At 45.0% G+C, this 19,903-nt stretch overlaps 1 protein-coding gene and 1 long non-coding RNA gene across 3 annotated transcripts in view; both read left to right on the top strand.

Moving 5' to 3' along the window:
• IGFBP5 (insulin like growth factor binding protein 5) overlaps positions 1-19,903 on the top strand; it is a 52,001-nt gene that overhangs the window by 12,040 nt on the left and 20,058 nt on the right. The gene's annotated exons all lie outside the window — the stretch shown is intronic.
• LOC133376666 (uncharacterized) lies at positions 8,164-16,274 on the top strand. 2 transcript variants are annotated; one of them, XR_009760546.1, is made up of 3 exons: positions 8,164-8,220; positions 11,294-11,376; positions 15,004-16,274. It is a non-coding gene; the product is annotated as an uncharacterized LOC133376666 (long non-coding RNA). The 2 variants fall into 2 exon arrangements; XR_009760545.1 differs by lacking the exon at positions 8,164-8,220 and adding an exon at positions 10,993-11,103.

The following is a 19,903-nucleotide window of genomic DNA, read 5'->3' as shown; positions in this document are numbered from 1 at the left end:
GGTAACTGAGCTTTAACATGACAGTCCCCATAGCGATATCCCAAAAGAGAGCCCCACAATGTAGGCAGCTGGGTGAATCCATTATTTAGGGAAAGGGCTGTAGCTCAGTGGTAGAGCCCATGGTTTGCCTGGAAAAGGTCCCAGGTTCAATCCCTGGCCTCTCCAGGTAGGTCTGGGAGAGTCCCCTGCCTGAAACCCTGGAGAGCCGCTGCCAGTCAGGGTAGAGACATACTTACTGTTGCGCTGGTTCCAATGTATCTCCACCTCTCTTTTCTGAAAACGGGCACACGATGCTAGTTAAACCCTGCCCCTTTGTATTGTAAAAACTGGTGGGATCAGCTTGAGTGCATATTTTTTTAATACTCTTCAGAGGGATTTCCCAGCTGATTGGCAGATCGACCTGTTTCCCATCCAGGTGTGGCCAATGGAAATGCTTTGCTGTAGGCAACTTGTCTGCTCATAGCCTCAGTGTAGATAATACTGAGCTAGATGGTCTGTCTTAGTATAAAGCAGCTTCTTATGTAGCAGGAGCAGGAGGAAGCATAATACCCAATTTATTGGAATCAGCATGACTGCAATCCTGCGCATAGTTTTCTGTGAGCAAGCTCCACTGAACTCAGTGGTGCTTGCTTGTAATTGTGTAGGTTCATCTCGTAAAACACACTGAGCTTTAACAAAAGATCTTTAGTCAGCTGAAATCCAACAGTTAGATTTTAATTTGCGTGTAAACAGTCTTGCAAAGAAGTGTTGCTATTGAAACTGCTAGCACAAAGTAGGACCCTATCAAAGAAAAGGAAAGAAGTATCTAGCCTCTGCATTACCCTTTTTCCTCATTCTCCAACTTCCTCTCCTAAGCGTTCAGAAACAAACCTGAAAACCTCCCTATCATCTTAGTTGTTTACCGCTCTGGAAAAGGGTCTGTCAATTGCATTGGTGCTTTGGCAAATGATGTAATCATCTGTGCTGTTTAAAAAAAGTCCCAGAGTTGCACCCCAGTACATTCCACATATAGCACATGGGAGAGGGGGGAATGGAGCCCTGGGAATTTTGAGCCTGGTCTGGCCTTCAGTCTGCATGTGGTTGCTGTTCTGGGGGCAGGGAGCCATGTGTCACTCATCAGCTGTGCCGTGAAGGTGGCTCTTTTTCTAACTTTTGAGGATAGACAGATGGGCAGCTGAGCTGCCACTGCTGTGCACGGTGCATCATGTTGCAAACTAAAAGCGCAAATGTCCCTGGGAAGAGTGGAAATGCCGTTGTTTCCGTGTCCTTTCCAAAGGACTGTGCTTGGGAAAAGAAATGGTTCCCTCTTGTACAACATCCCTCGAAGGGAAATGGAAATGCACTTCTCCCCAACCTCCGAGCATAGGACTGCTTTCTACAGGGATCAGCTGTCGATTGAATTCCCCTGACCCAGCTGTGTCTGTGCCTGCCCACATATCACATCAGGTGTGGGGCAGGTGGGCATGGTTTTGGGAAAACAGGCTCACAGGTCAAATTTGGGCCAGAGGTTCTCCACTCCTGATATCTAGGATCTGGCCACCACCAAGTGGCATGCACTCCAGAGGGCTTTTGAAATTCAGGTCTCTCTCCAGTTTGCATCTAGGTCTTTCCCTTTGTGTCTGTAGGCAGTGTTTTTGCTTGCAAATAAGTACCATCCTAGACTTTCCGAGAGATGCATGTATAGTTGAGGATTTCACACATTAGGAGCTAGACCCGATTAGGCAATCCCTCTCATCCACCCACTATGGATATTTATTTTTTTACAATTACATCATGCTTTTCTTCCATTATGGAACCAAACATATTGTGCAGAGGGTCACCCATCCCAGCAATTGGGCAGACCCAGACTTGCTTAGCTTCAGCAAGGGGGCAGCCTCATGTCCCTTCAGACAGTACCCTGGGCCCCGACTTTAGTGAAAAGGACTCCAGGTGTGCCACCCAACATGCATAGGAAAAAGGACTGGAGGGGAAAATAGGCAGGTGATGGTTGTTGTTGTTAATGTTATTTTAATTTAATTAATTAAATGTCTATCCCGCCCTTCCTCCCAGTAGGATGCCTTGTTCTCCTCTGCCAATGAGTCTGGCATATTTAAAGGGACAAAGGAGGCTCTCCAGACTGCAGCCTAACATCCTAGTTGGATGCCATCACCAAGCCGTTAATGCCTCTCTTCAGATGACCACCCAATCTTACCAAGTGGCTTTAAGTGCACACTGAACAGGAGAGAAGAGAGAAATTTGTAAGGGGTGTGTGTGCACGCACACACATAAGGAGATGGGGGCAACCACTGCAGGTCACTGCAGGCTGTCAAATGACAACTGCAGCAGAGGAGCAAGAGAAAATGCAACAAGATGTGTTCCTGGAAATGGAGAGGCAGAAATCTCGATCATACAAGGCTATTACATTAATTGTCCTATCAGCCGCTTCCAGAGACTGTCACTATTTTGGGATCTGGTTGAATTGTATACCAGCAAATTTAGGCTGAACAGTTAAAGCTGATGTGGAGCATTTCCACAACAACCCACTGCCCCCAAATACTGGACTTTTTATTATGTGGGAAGTGATGGGAAAATGCACTGGAAATGTATGTATTTCAGGTACCTCTTGCTTTGACGCAATGGCATCTTGCCTCCCCACAAACAAATCAGAATGAATACAAATGAAATAGCCAACATTGTCTAATCTCCCTGCAAAGAAATCAGGATGAATGCGCAACAAAGAGGTCATCTGGAAGCATCCTTCATCTAGCATCCATGTCTGAGCCTTCACAAGATGCACTGCATGTTTGCAGGCTTCCCATGGGCATCTGGATGGCCACTGTGAGAACAGGATGCTGGACTAGATGGACCATGGGCCTGATCCATCAGGCTCTTCTTATGCTCTTGGCCATTATGTTGTCATATATACTAGCAGGGAACTCTTTTTTCGGTGTGTGGATGCTTACACAGCTAACCTGGCACCATTCATGCACAAAGGGAGATTTCGCAGAGACTTGAGTGAGACCCAACATGTGCAGAAGTGGGTTTAAAAAAAAAAAAAAACATTAGTAGAAAAGGGTTATTGAAAGGGAGGGGGAGCCCAAAACAGTCTAAACTGAGCATGTTCAGTGGCCACTTTGGGCTCATCCAGACGACTGCAAAATGTGTGACGCCCTCTATGTGTGTTCATTATTTTTCAGTCGTCCAAATGACGTCTCACGCTGTTACGCATTTTCGTGGGTTAAATCCGTTCCTTGCAATACCAGCAAAAATGCAATTTGCTGTTTAAAATTGGGAATCATCCACTGTGCCTTCAGGAGTTAGGATGCAACACCGCAGACTTTACAGCTGATGGGCAGTTCTTGGGCGTTTCCCCTTGCCCCTTCTCATTCCAGCCAATCACGTATCTGCACTTTTGTGCATGTGCAAGAATAAGCCCGGGAAAATTGAACCAATTATCGCAATGGTGGGGTGTTGGGGGGGGTCTGCAACTACTGCACAGATGCATTTTATTTTTTGCCAGCCTGCAAACTGGGCAGCCACTCTGGGTGAGATCTGAAATGCGAGAAAGGGGGGGTGGTCTGTTTCAGCCTGCCTCCCAAAGCCTTGTCAATTTCATTCTACTTGCTGGGGGTTTTGCTTCAAATCAGAAAAGCATACATTCCTTTAAGTGTAATATGGCAAATGCAAACAAGAAAAGGGCTTCTGGTCCGTTTCAAGCCTGCCCTGAAAGCTTTGTCAATTTCATTCTCCTGGGAAGGCAGGTGTGAAACTGACCAGCAGCCTTTCCTTCCCAGGCAAGAACTCCTTTACAGCCATATTGTGCTTGGTTGCAAAGGGGGAGAGGAGCATACCTAATTTTTTTGCTGACCAATTGGTTGATAGGGGAGGTTTTAGAGGCGGAGCTTGGAAAAAGCAAAAAGAATGTAGGGGTCTTACCTCTGTTTGTGCGGGTGCAAAAAAGCGTTCTTTTTAATTGGGAAAGAGCGAACTAAAAGGCAAAGTGAGGACTATCAGATGACAAACCGAATATGGAAACCGTGGATTATCCCGCTCCATTTGGATAAGCCCATAATGTTTTAGCTGACTTTTTGGGGGTGGGCGAACAGAAAGCTGAGTGGGAATGGAAGACAATGGAATATTGTGAGAAAGGGCATAGAAGGCTATTTGGGTCCTGAACAGGAGCACTCTACATCACAACATTCTGTTTCAGCGCTTAGTTATATTTACATTGCATTTTCCTTCTCTGGAACTCAAGGTATCATCCCCCAAGGTTCAAGGTGATCTTCCATTCAGGCATTGACCAGACCCAAGCCTGCTAGGCTTTAGCAAGATTCTGTATCATGTGCCTGCAAACCATCTCCTGGTCCATAATAGCAGCTACAGGGAGGGAGGGATTAGATAGGATCACAACACTGGGTGGGGATTAACCCTTTTCCTCTTGTGCCATTTTCCTGATTTAAAACTGCTCCACCCTGAAGCTCCTATGGGGGGGAATCATATGGGTACCTATAGGTTTTCTTCTGTAAACAGTAGCATTGGTGAGGGGGAGGATTTCGTTGGGAAAAGCAGCACAGGGGGCAGGGCGGAGGGTTATACTGCCCTTCCCAGCAGTTTGTTCCCAACCTAATTAAGGGGCCCTGCAGCAGGTTGTTTTTATGTTGTTTTTTAATTGTGGGAGATCCTAATCATAGATCTCCCACATCATTTCTAGCCTGCCCCTGCATGAGCATGGACTCAGTCAAACCCTTGGATGGGAGATGATTGGTGTGAGTGAGATGTAATTGTGATCAGTTTACTCCCCCCCCCCCAAAAAAATGGAGATTCAACTGGGGGGGGAGCAGAATCTATTTCCTACCTGCCACATCATTGTTGAAGGTACAAAGCCTTCATCTGTGATCAGGTATAATGCTGGCAACATAGCTCTTATGATCCACTTCGTGATCACTCCTTTTCTTAATTCTTCTCCTGCAGGAAGAAGGGAGGCTTCTGCAGAATGTGGCATCCAGGTGTGAAACCTACCAGGGCAAATGATTCAACAGCATTTTATGGTTTTTTCTTCCCAGTTTGAACAGAGCCAGAGAGAAGGGTGGGGATTGGGAAGAATTTAGAAGAGGGTGGGGATGGGGGTGGAAAACAGGGTCCAGGAAAAACAATTTATTTATTTGGCAAGCTTTTGAAGATGCCCACATAATCCAAAGAATCTAAAGTTTCTGTTCCCTTACATTTTTCTAATTGCAAACACAAGCCAAAGGAGTTTAAGTTGGGAGGTGCCGCAACTGCTTATTTCTAATGAGTAGTCTCTAGGCTGCTGACCAGTTACATGTTTAAAGTGGATTTAGAAGCTGTTTTCACTTTTTTAAAAAAAAAATAGTAGACAGTATGAACATACGCGCACTCCCCCCCCCCCCAGTGAACTCTATCCACTGTTCCCAAGAGACTTTGCTTGAGCTACTCTTTAATGTTAAACTGTGGTAGCTTCCTCTGATTCCTTGCAATTATGTTGTGCTCGTTGCTCAGAACAAAGTCAAAATAAACTCATTGTCCCAGGGCATATGCAGAGATCCAGTTGAACTGAGCATCTTGGTAACAACAGCTCCCACCATTCCTGGCAATTGGCCATGCCAGGTAGGGGAGTTGGTTGACAGTTCATTTCTAAAGCACAATTCAAAGTGCTTCTGTTAGTGTTTAAAGCCCTAAGTGACTTAGCTTCAAATATCTGTGAGATTGCCTCCTTCCCTACAGACCCTCTTGGGTGAAGATTGGCAGAGGGGGCCTTCTTGGTAGTTCCACCACCCTCAGAAGGTTGGGGTGGTGATGGCCTGGGAGAGGGCATTCCCTGTGGCACCTCCTAGGCTGTGGAATTCCCGCCCTACAGAGGTGCGCCTGGCACCTTCACTATACACTTTTTGTGGAATGCTGAAGATTCTCCTCTTCACCCTGGTCTTTGACACCTGAGGTGTACATTTTCAGGACCCACCCTACTCCTGTAACTGTAATTAGTTTTAAAACTGTTTTTAATAATGAATGTTATATTGTTGTAACCCACCCTGAGACCTTATAGTGAAGGGTGGGTAAGAATGATGATGATGATGATGAATGTGTCTGCCCAGGGTTCACCCATAGAACTGGTTAATGCTGTTTGACTGGAGGGCTCAGAAGGTAGTATAAGTTTAAAATGGGACCAGAGTTCAAAAGAGTTTGCAAATGATGTCCAAAGGGAAATGTCCTTAACAGATACAGTTTTTGTGTGTGCTTACCTACAGACACACCCCTCTATAGGGAATTCTTACCATATACTAGATAGAAGGGAGCCTCACTGATTGAGCGACCAGATGGTCAGCTCTGGCAAATCTGACCAGTATTTTTAATTAAATGCCACTGAGCCATTGATGGGTTAATGGTGCTGATTAATCAAGAAATGTGTTTAGACCTGGCAATTTCTGATTGAACTGTTGGCTTGGAAACGTGTCTAGTTCCCATTCTACCACTGCACTCTCTCCTCCCCCATGAATCCAGACGATTCTTCAGCTTTCAGTTGGGTAAAAATGAAAAATGAAATGGACTGCCTTCAAGTCGATCCCGACGTATGGTTACCCTATAAATAGGGTTTTCATGGTAAGCGGTATTCAGAGGGGGTTTACCATTGCCTCCTTCAGACTAGTCCTCTCCAGCTGGTTAGGGCCTGCTCAGCTTGCCATAGCTGCACAAGCCAGCCCCTTCCATGTCCGCAAGTGCCAGCTGGGGGCAACTGGGCTCCTTAGAATTATTGCAGCTTGCCCACGGCTGCACAGGCACGTAACCCCTGAGCCACTCACTGCGGGGGTGATCTTTAGCTGGCCCTTTTACACCCAGGAGACAGGAGCAGGGATTTGGACTCACAGACTCTGGACTCTCAGCCAGGCTCTCCTCCCCACTGTGCTATACCAGCAGCAGGAAATAATAATTCTCCTGTTCTTTTGAGACTAGGCCACGCTTTCTAAGGAGCTTACTGTTTCAAGTACCCACCTATTCGTCACTCGTCTCCCCCACCCCTTTCCAGTGTTATGCCTTTCAGGGATCTTGTTGAAATCCCCCCTTTCAGCCAAAACACAAGGACAGCAATACATTGTGTAAACAAACAGAGTCAATACATTATGAATGGGTTTCCCTAAGTCACCAGGTGTATGTCCTCCAAGCAGCTGCCCTGAGGGACCAATCGTGCTGAGTGCTGAGAAGTAATGTAACAAAGAGGGGGTGGGGTTGAGGGAGCTCTGAAACCTTGTGTGATTGAGATGTTGTTATGTTGGATCCTGGTCTGTCTTGTTTGATTTCTTTTAGAGGCATGGTTGCTGATGGAGACAGCCAGTCTGTGTTTGCCGCTGAAGGTAGCAAAGCAACCCAGGGGGAGGTTATTGAGAGAACAGCTGCACTGGGGGCTGGTAACAAGGAGTATTTTCTTTTGAGATGGCAGGTTTCATAAACGCAACTGAAATGAATGTCACATTTTACACACACACACAAACACCAAATCTAATCTAACCTGTATTCTTTTAAAGAGGGGAAGAGTACAACTTTTGGTGCAACTTAGTATGAGTCTGGGAGCCTTCCGTAACCTGTTGCCCTCCAGATGTGTTGGACTACAACTCCCATCAGCCTCAGCCAGCATGGTCAATGGTCATGGATGAAGGGTATTGTAGTCTAACAACATCTGGAAGGCATTAGGTTGGGGAAGGCTGGCCTAAGAAGCTGACTCAGAAGACAGACTCCTTTTTTGTTGTGTTCTTTATAAATTAATAAAATCTACAAAAAATAAGACGTCAGTCCCTTGAGGTTTGCTGCAAGTTATTTCCATTCCTAGCAAGTTCAGTTTAGGACTGCAGCCTTCATCAAAACTTCAGTACTGTCACAGGACTGGCATTGCTGGGCCTATCCCTCAACACTGCTACCCACAGTGATCCTCTTCCTTGATCTTGCTGCCTGTTCATCTAGTCTTTCCAAATGCCACAAATACTCCCCACAGCTCCTAGGGATAATCACCTGAAAATCATTAATAACAATTTTGAAATTGCCACGCTTGCCTAACATGGTATTGGCATCCATTCATTGTTAATACGGTTTGGGTTCCAATTACACGGAGGAGTGTCTCTCCCTGTATCTGCCAGCTTGAGCCTTGGACAGCCCCTACTTGTGGTGCCGTTTGTGAGTGTTGCTCATTTAGCAGCGGCCCAGGACACTCCTCCTAGAGAACTCCCTGCCTCTCAAGTAAGTAATAGCGTTGTGTCCAGACACCCAGCCCCAGCTTTTGGACACCAAGTGGATACAAATGGACACATAAAATTTAATCAATGAACCAAAAACACAAATTCAGATCAGAAGCCACTGAAACACTGACTATGGATATGAAATTTTTGTGAAAATGAATAGAAACAATAGAACATAGGGGCCCATTACACAATAATTCTTAGGGTTATTATTGCAAACCCCCAGTCTTTCTGAAAAACGTCTTAACAAAATTATCTCCCTGTGGTTCTCTGTGTTTTCATTCTTTTTTCCATAAGAATTCTGCTACAACAGGGCATGGATCATAAGTAACAGTTTTTAATTTTAAGCTGCTTTTTAATTCATGTGTTTATTGGTGGGCGGGCAGGCTAGTAAGAATTTTGCTAGACTAGTAACTTGTGTAAATGCATTTGCAAGGCTGTATTCATTTCCTTTTTTTGTTCAGTTTGAACCACTTTTGCTTCAATCCAGATGCCAGGGCTTGTACACGTTACAGAGGCTTTCACTTGCAAGCCATTTGAATGGAAAAAAAAATGGACACCCAGGAACAGTTCCTTAAAAAATGCCCTGCGGGCCCTTGAGGTACTGCTGGCAATGGCAGAGCTTCTGTCGCCTGTTGAAAAGGTATCTGTTCACTGAGGCCTTTGAACCGCCTTGTGATGACAGAGTGCGCCTCAGGATGTTTGCTTATTGGGGGCTGCATTATGGCTTTTGAGCTGAATTATGTTTTGGCTTTAATAAGGTTGTGTTTTACCGAAAGCGTTTTTTTTATGTTTTACTGTTAATGTGTACTGTAAACCACTCTGTGGTTAATGAAGGCCTGTCTATAAATAAAGAAAAAATAATAATAGTGAATGTTGTGAAACAATGGATTTTTAGAAGTGGAAAAGTTTTATGTGGAAGAAAATGAAGCATTACAAAACTTTATGCGGCAAATGTTCTGGCCTTCATCACTGCGTATGAGCCATGACAACAGCAAGGAAAAGGAGCTGCAGCCTCTGCTTGCCTTTCCCTCTTCTTTTTTGGGGGGAAAGAGACATAGCTCAGTGGCAGAGCATCTGCTTTGCACTCCAAAGGTCCCAGGTTCAGTCTCTGGCATCTCCAGGTAAGGCTAGGAAAGACTCCTGTCTGAAAGCCTGGAGAGTCGATGCCAGTCAGTGTAGACCAAAGATGGAGAATCTGGCCCTCCAGATGTCATAGGACTACAACTCCCATCAGCCCCAGCCATCATGGCCAATGGTCAAGAATGATGGGGAAATGAATTCCAACAGCATCTGGACAGCCACAACTTCCCCTCTCTGGTGTAGACAATATTGAGCTGAATGGAACTATGGTCTGATTTGGTATAAGGCAGCTTTCAGTGTTCCCCTATTTCTGGACAGTGGTGCAGATTGGACCCAAAGAGAGAGGGCAAGCAAATGCACTATAGTATCATGACAAGGGAGGGGGGCTCATTGAGGGCATCTTGCCCAAAGACCACCACTGTCACCCAAACAATCTGGAGCCAGTATTGCTAAAGCCTAATCTGTGTTATGAGATCCTGAAGGAAAAGCAATTAATATGTGAGTGATCCCTTTCCATGTAGAGTGCTGGTGGGATTTGGTGCCCACCCATTTGGCAGATTGTTGGCATCCCTTTTTATGTCACAGAGAATGATAGACCCATAATATTCATAACACATGGTGAAATTTCACTGCTGTAAGTTTCTGCCATGTTACCCAGTGCTGGCTATTAAAATACTATCTTAACAAACTTAACAGAGCCTGGACTTGTTGTGAGGTCAAAAGGGGATTAGAGTTGTTGGTACCCTTACTTAGCTAAGTGTGTGTATTGTTTTCTGTGTGTTTTGTCACCTAAGTTGCATTTCATAGTTTCACTATATTTTGGAATATGGCGGGGTCTGTTAGGGTGAGATCTGTGTATTATTGCTTCAAGCATGGAAAAAATGTGCTCCCCCACCAGCACTGTGAGAAGCATTTAGTGGTGTGTGTATATTACCCTAGTTTTCTACAAGGTATTCAAGTCATTTTACAGTGACAAAATTAAAATAACATAGTACAAATGATTGATAGATATATATATAATGTATCATAGAGACTAATGTATTATTAGTCTCTAATGGAGACTAAAAATACGGCAGAATAACCCCACACACACAAAGGTGCAGTGGTAGGAGAAGTTAAATTTCTGCTTGTCACACAGCTGTCAAGAGTCACAGGAGCCCTGCCAAACTAGAGAGAGAGAGAAAGACAAGTTGGCAACCCTACACTTCACACATTGCATTCTTCGCAACATGCAGGAGTGACTCAGCATAATCCAAGCAGATTCTTCAGAGCTTAAATAGTCCCTTTAGAATGTCAGGAACGCTTTTGGTACTCAATATAGCACAGCACAGGCAGTGAAATGCATTGTGGGATTTGTTTGGCTGGCTTTGAATTATTATAAGTGGGTCACCACCACCCCACACACCAACAGAATCTGTGTCTTTAACAGCTGTATTACTGTCAGAACCCCACAGGTGTACTTTTTTCCCTTTGATGCATCCCCAAGTGGCTGGACCACAGTTGATTTTCTCCTTTTCAAGCAGTTGTTAAAGGCACAAAGCCTCTGGCAGAAAATAGGGGTAGGGGACCTGAGTTTTCAGTGACTTGATTGGTACCATAATATTCTCCACTTAAGTGAAATTTTGCTATGAGATGGATCTACCGTATTACCTAGTACTAGCGACTAAACTCTCACAACTCACAGTATTGGGGGACAAGTCTCATAGACTTATAAAGTCAAGATGAGATCACAGAGGATCATCATCTGAAACTAGGCTTGAGAGTTATCCAGAAACAGATAAGGCTGGAGAAACAGACTAATGTAATGCTCAAATTACAGAGGGCTAGTGTGGCTGCCTGGGCCCTCTTACCTTTTGTGATGGCTCCTTTTCCTACTGCTTTTAAAGAATTGCGGAAGAAGCATAGTTTGGCTAAAATGGGAGGTGGGTGTTGGAAGGTGGGGCTTGAAGATTCCAAATGTTAATGAATGAATTATTTATTTAACTTTATAGTATGCCGGGGTGAGGAACCTATGGCCCTCCAGATTTCAACTCCCATCATCTGGTGCTGTTGGGAGTCCAGCAATATCTGAACTGTAAGTTTCACATCCCTGCGCTACAGAGATAATGAGAAGTAGTGAAAGTCAGCTTTGTTCTGTCGATGAGCAGTGATGGCTGGTGCCTGGTGGGACTGGTGGGGCAGAAGGCAGGGCACCTAAACAGTAGGTGGAGCCAGAGGTAATGACAGGCAGAGCCAACTAATTCTAGGTTTGCCCCATCCTCCTCTCTGCCGAGGAGGAAGCTGATGGCCCGTGCCACCCCTTGGACTGGTTGTGAGTACGAAGGCAAGCAGGCGGCGCAGGCTGAAGCTGGTGGGGCAGTGCCCTGTTTGCCCTAATTGACCAGCCTCTATTGTGTATGAGGCTCCTGATAGTGGGAACAAAGTTTAAGAGCTCCAGGTGAACTTTGCTTGGACTCCTTCCAGCCCTATCCTGTTTGCGGTTGTCATTTCAAGAGGGTATATCATATTTCAGTGTAACTTCCCTTCATTGAGATTTGCAGTTCTTGATTTGCTTGCTTTTTCATCTTCTGTGTGAATATGATTTTGCATCGATTTCTGTTGTTTTAAAAAAATGGGGTAGAGTTTGGGTAAAATTCAGATACATTTCCAAACTTTAAGAACAGATCTGTGGTGGAATAAAGAGCCTGGGTAGGCTGTGGAATCTTAATTGGCTGGAGGTTTGACTTTGGCAAGGTGCCATTAAGGATGCTTTAGGTGTGGGATTTTCTGTCTTTCGGTTGCAGGATGACCCAATGAGTCTTTTTGAGATCTGTGTGATTTTAGCAACATTTTGCTTCACAGATGTTGCCAGGTGGAGTGTGAGTCTTCCGGTCTTTAGATTCTGGTTTTGGACATTGTTGCCTAAGCTAAATTTGCACTTGTGTGCATAACAAATCCTCATGTCAGTGCCTCCTTTTGTAAAGTTCTGGCTCATTCTCCTCCCCCACCCTATGCATAAATCCTTCTTTATTCCACTTTGCAAGTCAAAAGGTATTTGCATTGATTGCCTCTTTTGGTCTGATAGCTAGAGATCAATATATGCCATTTCATAGTTTTACCTATAGCATGATGATGCAGGGAGCAAGACCTCTAAATCAGCATATCAGAGCCCCTCTGTGCAAAACATGCCCACAGGGAGAACACAGGTATTTTGCCTTCATCCTTTTGTGCTTCTCCATTGACCAAGAGACAATACTTTCTCAAGATCGCATCTCTTGTCTCCCCTGAGACCTTTCAGTCTATGGCCTTTCTAACAAGGGAGGGACCCAAACTGTATTAGTAGGGAGGGGTGCAGTTTGTTAACACAGACACTTGACCTCTAGGAATTGAACTGTGATGGATTCTCATACCCTGTCCCCCCTAGCTGGGCACCAAACAGCTGTCAGCCGATAACAGCTTTCACTCACCACTCACATGGCTGGGAGCCCAAACCAGAGCCTTAGAAGCAAAAGATCCCTATCCAGTTTCCACCCTTTGGAGCTGATTCTAATCTTGTGTGTCTATCCCCCCCCGCCACCCCCAAAAGCCATTTTTAGCTAGCAGAGAGAGACACTTCTAATGGGGATCCCGTCCTGTGGAATGCCCCCTTCCAAGTCTAGACAGATGTTGACCATCTATCTTGAATCTCGTAACAGAGAATAAAGATTGGGACAGGGGGAGAACACAAGGCATTATTGCAATACCACAGAAGCGCTGCGGCAGTGCCGAGATCTTGGGGAAGGACATAAGAGGGGAGGGCACAGTGATGCAGTCTTGGCAAGCTGATGCTGCCAATTCCCGGGGGGAGGGGGCGATGTGAAATTCAGGAACAAGTGACCAAGATAATGATAAACCAGTCTTTCCCAAACTGGTGACCTCCTGATGTTGGGCTCCGAGTCCCATCATCTCTGACCCTTGGCCATGCTGGCTGGGGGAGCCCAAAAACATCTGGAGAGCCATAGGTGCCCCAATCCTGTCCTAACCTCACCTCATCACTTCCTGGTCAGGACTGTGCCCCAGACCGCTAAGGCAAAGGACCAGTCACTACCTCCACTATGAGAGACAGTATGCCTCTGAATACCAGGTTGGGCAAGGCAATTATTTAATGTCAACTTTCAATGTCCAGTAGGACTGCCAACCAACGGGGGGAGAGGAAGCCACCTGTCTGGGTTTATTTTATTTACAGGCCAGTGTGGGGCAAGGTCAGTCTCTCCCACCCCACCCCCAATTACTTTTGCTTAAAAGAAACTAAAAAAGCAGGACATGCTTTAGGAGAATAGGCAACTTTTGTGCTCTGCTGCACCAGGCTGGCTCTACCACTTGATTTGCTCAGGTTCCACCCCCAGGACTCACCCAATAGCAGAATGTTTGATTTTAAGAGCCAGCAACCTTATCTCTGGAGATTGCCAATAATACATTAAACAGTCAGTGAAGGTACATTCAAACCTACTTTGGGCACACCAGATGTATGGTGTTGTTATTATTATTAACCTGATCTAGACCAACCAACATTTCAAATCTGTCATTTCATAAAGCAAGGCCTGAACAAGACTTGTATATGAACAAACTGACTTTAGACAATCTGAAGGAAGTATATGCCTAAAGAAATCCTTTCTTAATATTGCGGCCTTTCGTTAGTAACTGGAATGTTAGGTTTGCAGAACGGTTGTAACCTATCAATCAGTGGTCTACATTTTGATATGATTTACTGGTGTTCATGGATGAATGGCTATCTTTATTTCACGATTACAACAGGTTTTTTTAAATCTGCCCCCATGGAAATGGGGAGAAAAGTCTTCCATCTCTTATCCAGTCCTACCCCACATCTACACACACACACACACAGAGCCAGTTTATTATTTGTTCACCTGCCTGGAATGGGAATGTGTCTTGTGGTATGGTTCCCCCAGCCCTTTACCAGCTACGTTTTCAAGAATTGTTGGCCCAAATTCCTACTTGAGATAAATCTGAAAATCCATATTTAAATGAATGTTGGATCTTTTGACTTCCACCAGCTGACATATTGGCAAACTTAAAGTCACAGATGAAGAAGATCTAGAAATGCATCAGACTGGTAGCATTGATAGATTGGCCCCAGATCACAAGAGATCCTCAGTAGTAAGTTGAGGCTGAAATCCTTAACACATTTACTAGGGAGCAAGCCCCCTTAGACACAGTGAGATTTACATCTAAAACATGCATAAGATTGCGCTGTTGGTGATGTTTCTCTGCCAAGTACAAATTGACCCAACAATACCTATGATCAAATTGTTCCTTCAAGCAGAATCAAAGACATTTCAGTGCCTCATCATGTAACACTTTGACTGGGATGAGCATATTAGGGCCAACCCGCAAAATATTCCGGTGGATAGTTTCTCTGCTGTGCATTCTAAATATTTAACTTTGCCTCTCCTTCATAGTTCTAAAACTTCTCTGAGCACCTGTGAGTAATCCTGTTTGGTGCCTACCATCTGCCGATATTTCAAGCTCATTAAGAATATTCATTGGTTTTCTCCTTAATGTCCTGTAAGCGAATCAGTGTCTTTTATATTAGCAATATGTGCATTGATACTGGGAATTAAAGGTTGGGGGTGAACAGCAGAGAACTGAAGCCTAGGACAGCAAGAGTTACAGTGAGTTGCAGTCTTCTTCTCTAACATAATTTCATACATTTTCTTTTCAGCAGCAATTTCTGCAATAGGTGCTCAATGGAATCAAACATCCTTGTCATGATATGTATCATAATTGGACTCAAAGGACTGATTTCCACAGCTGTACGCGTGCAAACTTGCAGATGGAATTTTTTAATCTTCCTATATATCATCTCATGTGTTGGTTTTTCTCATGCACGGCCAAGAATTGTTTTGACCCTTCTCTGCAGCTCTGTCAAAACTGCCACAGACTCTTTAGTATTGTACTCTTTTTGTCAAGTTCCTTGGTTTGGTTTGGTTTTTTCTAATGATATTGCTCCCAGTGCATTGTTAGTTTTAATTTTCTTGGGCTGCCATAGTGCTTTTTGTGTTATTCTTCCCAGTTTAGTGTTATGTGCAAGTATTGTTCATTGGTCTGGTAGAAATGAGTCCTTTGGTTTAACCATTGGCCCATTCTATGGTTTGTTTAATGTGATAACCTTCTTGAACATGGAGATCTCTGAATGACATTTGGTATAGGTGTTGAGGACACCGTTCTAGGTTTCACGCTCAGATACTAGCTCTACCTCCAATCCTGTTTTTCAAAGAGGCAAGGGTAAATGGAAAATGCATTGTAATGTGATCTCTGCTTTCAGCACTGAGATAAACAGAATTAAAGCTGGTGTGCATGTTCAGGGCACCATATTACATGCCAAGTTCAATCCCAGGTCCATGACCCCCATCCCAATCTCTACACTCCCTGCTTCACAAACTCATGAATGTTGACAACCAACACTTGAAGAAAATACGACTGGCATCCAGAGCTTTTTCCCACCCTTTGGGTATGTGCTGCTGCCCTTGCTAAGAAGCCAAAAAGTCCCTGGGACTTGACCATAACTCATTCTTTGGCATCATGAGCTATGCCTTGGCAGTGAATTCACCCTTGGCATGGTGAGCTGGAAACTTGACACTGATGCTCTTTTGGAAATTCAGAGGTGTTGACATCACCAGCTGACATCATCAGGGTGTGGATCTCGAGCGTGATCCTAAGAGGTGATGGGTTGTCATGTTCTACCTGATCCATATTCAGCCGCCCGCTAACTGTCCTCATGGCCTTTTCCCTTTCTCCTCTAACTCAGTGACAGCCAGGATTCTTGATTCATGCCTTGTTGCCTTAAGGGCCTTTCCAGACTTTCTAGAATGAAGTCTTTTGTTTGAACGTGTTATTATCTGGCTGTAAAAGCTCCCTTTCTTGGCATCCAGAGGGACTGCAGATTTCAACTGCTTGTTCTGCTTTTCAGTTAACTCAAGGTTGAAAGTAAACAACAACAACAATTTTGACACAACTGCTCAGGCAAAATGTTGCATATTATTTCAGTGAATTGTCTGGTGTGTTTGATAACAGGGTGAAGGACCTTTTGTTATGTAGTCATAGTGCTAGCATGAGCTGAGTGGGGCTGATGGCTCCAAGGAGAACAAAATTGTATCTCCTTTGTCTTAATATTAGGTCAGTATATTTTTCATCAGCTCTGTGGATGCTTGAACCAATCTCTGCGAGCATGTGCATAAAAAAAATCTGTCCTAATGGGTCATCTAGGCAGCTTGCTCATAAGTGATCCCATTACTACAGCTCTCCAGGGAGCCAATCTGAGTGCAAGGGATATCGATGATCAGGTGATTCTGATGACCCATTCAGATACAAGGTTTTCTTATGTATCTGTATAAGAAGTGGAATAATAACTGCTAAATCAGAAATTCATGAGGAAAATCCTGGTTATCTGGCTGATCGATTTTTTAAAAAAAAATAGTAACATTAGTTTCTGTCAGTGGTGCAGTTATGCTATCTTAGTCTCTAGACTTAATGGTCTTATGGGGACCCTCTTTGGTTGATAATGGCCTGATTCGCCCATCATGTTAAGACAAACCATGGCTTAGCACATATGGGTGGGCTCTGAAAAAGGAGATAACAGCTAGTTTGCTCCTCCCTGGACATTCTGCTGCTGCACTGCCCTAAGCTGTGTTTTGGCTTAGCGTTTTGTCCCAACCCAGGCTCATGATTTAGCTCTCTCCAGATGCTGTAACCCACAAGCTGTGACTGAGGTTTGTCCTATCATTTACAGCTTGTGGTTTGCCCAAGAGAGCAAACCATAAGCCCAGGTTCAGGCAACAGGCCAAGTCAAACCATGGTTTGTGGGAGAGTACAAGCAGGGAGGAGCAACGCGGTCATGATCTCCTCGCTGGGAGCCTGCATGCTTGCATATCTGTGCTACACCATGGTGTGGCTTAGCATGATGTGTAAGCCGGGCATATGTATATTACTTTACTTCACAATGTGAGGAGCGAGCTCTGCTGCCTTGCAGGGGAGGGGGCTGGGGCCTGATCATTCTGCTGAGTGGAGCCCTGGAATTCCACTAAGGTGCAATGGGACTGCAGAAATTCATTATAGAGGACTTGAGATAATGAGGACAAAGGCCACATACTCAGGGGTGTAGTCCTCCAGGGTTTTAGGGGGTCTTAGACCACTTACTTTTTTGGGTAGCAGGGTCCCTATGTCTCCAGCATCTTATGAGCCAATCATTATGAAAGGGGAGTAAGTTAGCCACTGAGAAAAATCTTCTAACATGTATTTTTGTCCTTTCCTGCTGATTGGATCCAGTCAGTGACAGGAGGTGAGTCAGCCACTGAGAAGATTCTTTTCAGTAGCTAACCCTCTCTTTCGTGCTTATTGGCTCCTAGGGACGTCTGTTGTTGTGGGAGAATGCATTAACAAGGATCTCATAACCCAGCAGCAGAAAAAGAGGGAGGGCCATGGCTGTGTCTATCATGAAGGGACCCTGCACTTCTGAATTTGCTACTGTGCTACTGCCTACAAGCCACACAACATGAATGCAGAGTGTTAGCCACTGAGAAGAGTCTTCTAACATGCTTCCTTGTCCTTTCCTGCTGCTTGAAGCCAGTCAGAGTGAAAGGAGGTGAATCAGCCACTAAGAAGATTCTTTTCAGTAGCTTAACACTCTCCTCTTTCATGCTTTTTGGCTCCTAAGGATATCTGTTGTTGTGGGAGAAGGCATTAAAAAGGATCTCATTCCCAACCCAACAGCAAAAAAGAGGGGAGGGGCATAGCTGTGACTAACATGAAGGGACCCTGCACTTCTGAATTTATCACTACGCTACTGCACATGCTAATAACCACAAGCAAAGGGAGAAACTGGAACAAGATAAAATTGAGCCTGCTCTTTTCTTTAGTGCAGTTGCTCTCAAACCTTTTGCTTTTACGGGACCTTTTCCACACTGACGACTTCAAAGGAGCCTCTTGATTGTCTGCCATGGAACTCCTGCACATTGTGGAGGATTCTGGGAAATGTACTGTAAGTGGATGCTGCTCACTCAGTTGTTTACAGGAGGAACTGATGAGGTCTGTTGGGCCTTGCCACCACCCCCATCTGAACTGAGAGTGTATCCAGGAGCCCACTGGCATTTTCTGTGGCTGCACAATACAGGCATTAGGCGGCTCCATCAGCAAACTGAGCTGGGGTGTCATGACAAAGAAGCAAACCTGTTAGTTGTCTGGTTGATTATTATTGAAGGAGGGGTTCTGCTAGGGAGGGGGAGAAGACACTTACAGGATAGTGGTGGTTCCTGCCTCAGGTGCCAAAGAACTTGACCAGCCTTGGATACTATGTGCCTTGGAGGAGGTGGGGAGGCTCCATTGCTGTTCTTCCTCTCCTGTTCTTTGGCTGTAGCACAGGGTTGCCAGGTTCATGGCCTGAGACTGGTCCTGTATCTTTAGGAGAAGAGAAAGTCAGCCAAGTGCAGGTGTTCTTGCAACACTGTAATGAGAAAAACCACAGTGTGGAATTCTCCCTTCCCCCTGCACAACTTTTAAAGATACAGAAGACCATTTGGAGGCCTGGCAACCAAGAGGTCTTCTGTATCTTTAAAAGTTGTGCAGGGGGAAGGGAGAATTCCACCTTGTGGTTCTTCCCATTACAGCATTGCAAGAACACCTGCACTTGGCTGACTTTCTCTTTTAAAGATACAGGATCTCAGGCCATGAACCTGGCAACCCTACTGCAGCACCAAGTAATAAAATGCATCTTGCCTCTTACACACCCCTCAGAACCACTGCAGATTTCCCAGTGACTCTTTTTTTCTGTCCGTGCAGTTCAGGTCGGAGAAGCAGGAGGCTAGTGAGCACATGGAGGTTAACAACTAAGGGTCATGGAGGAGGACCTCAGAGATTGTTTAGATCCAGGAATGTGTAGTTGACATAGGTGGTGGATCCTGATTGCACCAAGTGAGGGTAGTGCAAAAGCCCAGCTGGAGAGGCAGTTCATGTTCAGGCAGTTTGAGTGAGTCTCAAGAACCAGCGCGGGGGGAATCAGGTAGCAGTGCGATGCAGTATCGGTAACACGGTCCAGGCTGACTGTGTGTGCTTCACCGGATGCAACCCGCTCCTCTGCATTCTAGCAGAGGGACACATGATCCCTGTATAATCCCACCAAGCTTCTGTGCAGGGAGAGAAAAGGAGGAGAGACCTCTGCCCTTCAGAATTCCAGCTCTCCATTCCTTCAGCTCCAGGCAATTTTTAATATCTGGGTTTTCCCCACTATCACACACCCTTTTCCTTCCCCACTATTCTGAATGTCTGTTTCGTAGATTTTCCCACTGACAGAGACCACCAAGGGTTGCTAACATGGCTAAATTTCAACCAGTCAGACCAGTTTGCAACTAAGGCTGCTACCTGGCTGGGTTTTCTTCTTCTTTTAAAATATGACGGCTGGTCAGAGGATGCCCGGAGTTCCATAGAAAATGTTGGCAGGATGCCCGTTGCTTGCATTTTCTTCTCCCACCACTGGCAAATGCGTGAGCCCGGGATCCAAAAGAGAGGTTGAAACAGAATTGGCAACTAGCATTAATAGAGAAATAGATGCAGAAGCTGAAGACTGCAAA

The sequence above is a fragment of the Rhineura floridana genome, chromosome 2 (genome assembly GCF_030035675.1).
Source record: "Rhineura floridana isolate rRhiFlo1 chromosome 2, rRhiFlo1.hap2, whole genome shotgun sequence".
In the NCBI taxonomy this organism is placed as follows: Eukaryota; Metazoa; Chordata; class Lepidosauria; order Squamata; family Rhineuridae; genus Rhineura; species Rhineura floridana.
Note: the sequence above shows the minus strand (reverse complement) of the source record. Positions and strands in the feature narration are given on the sequence as shown.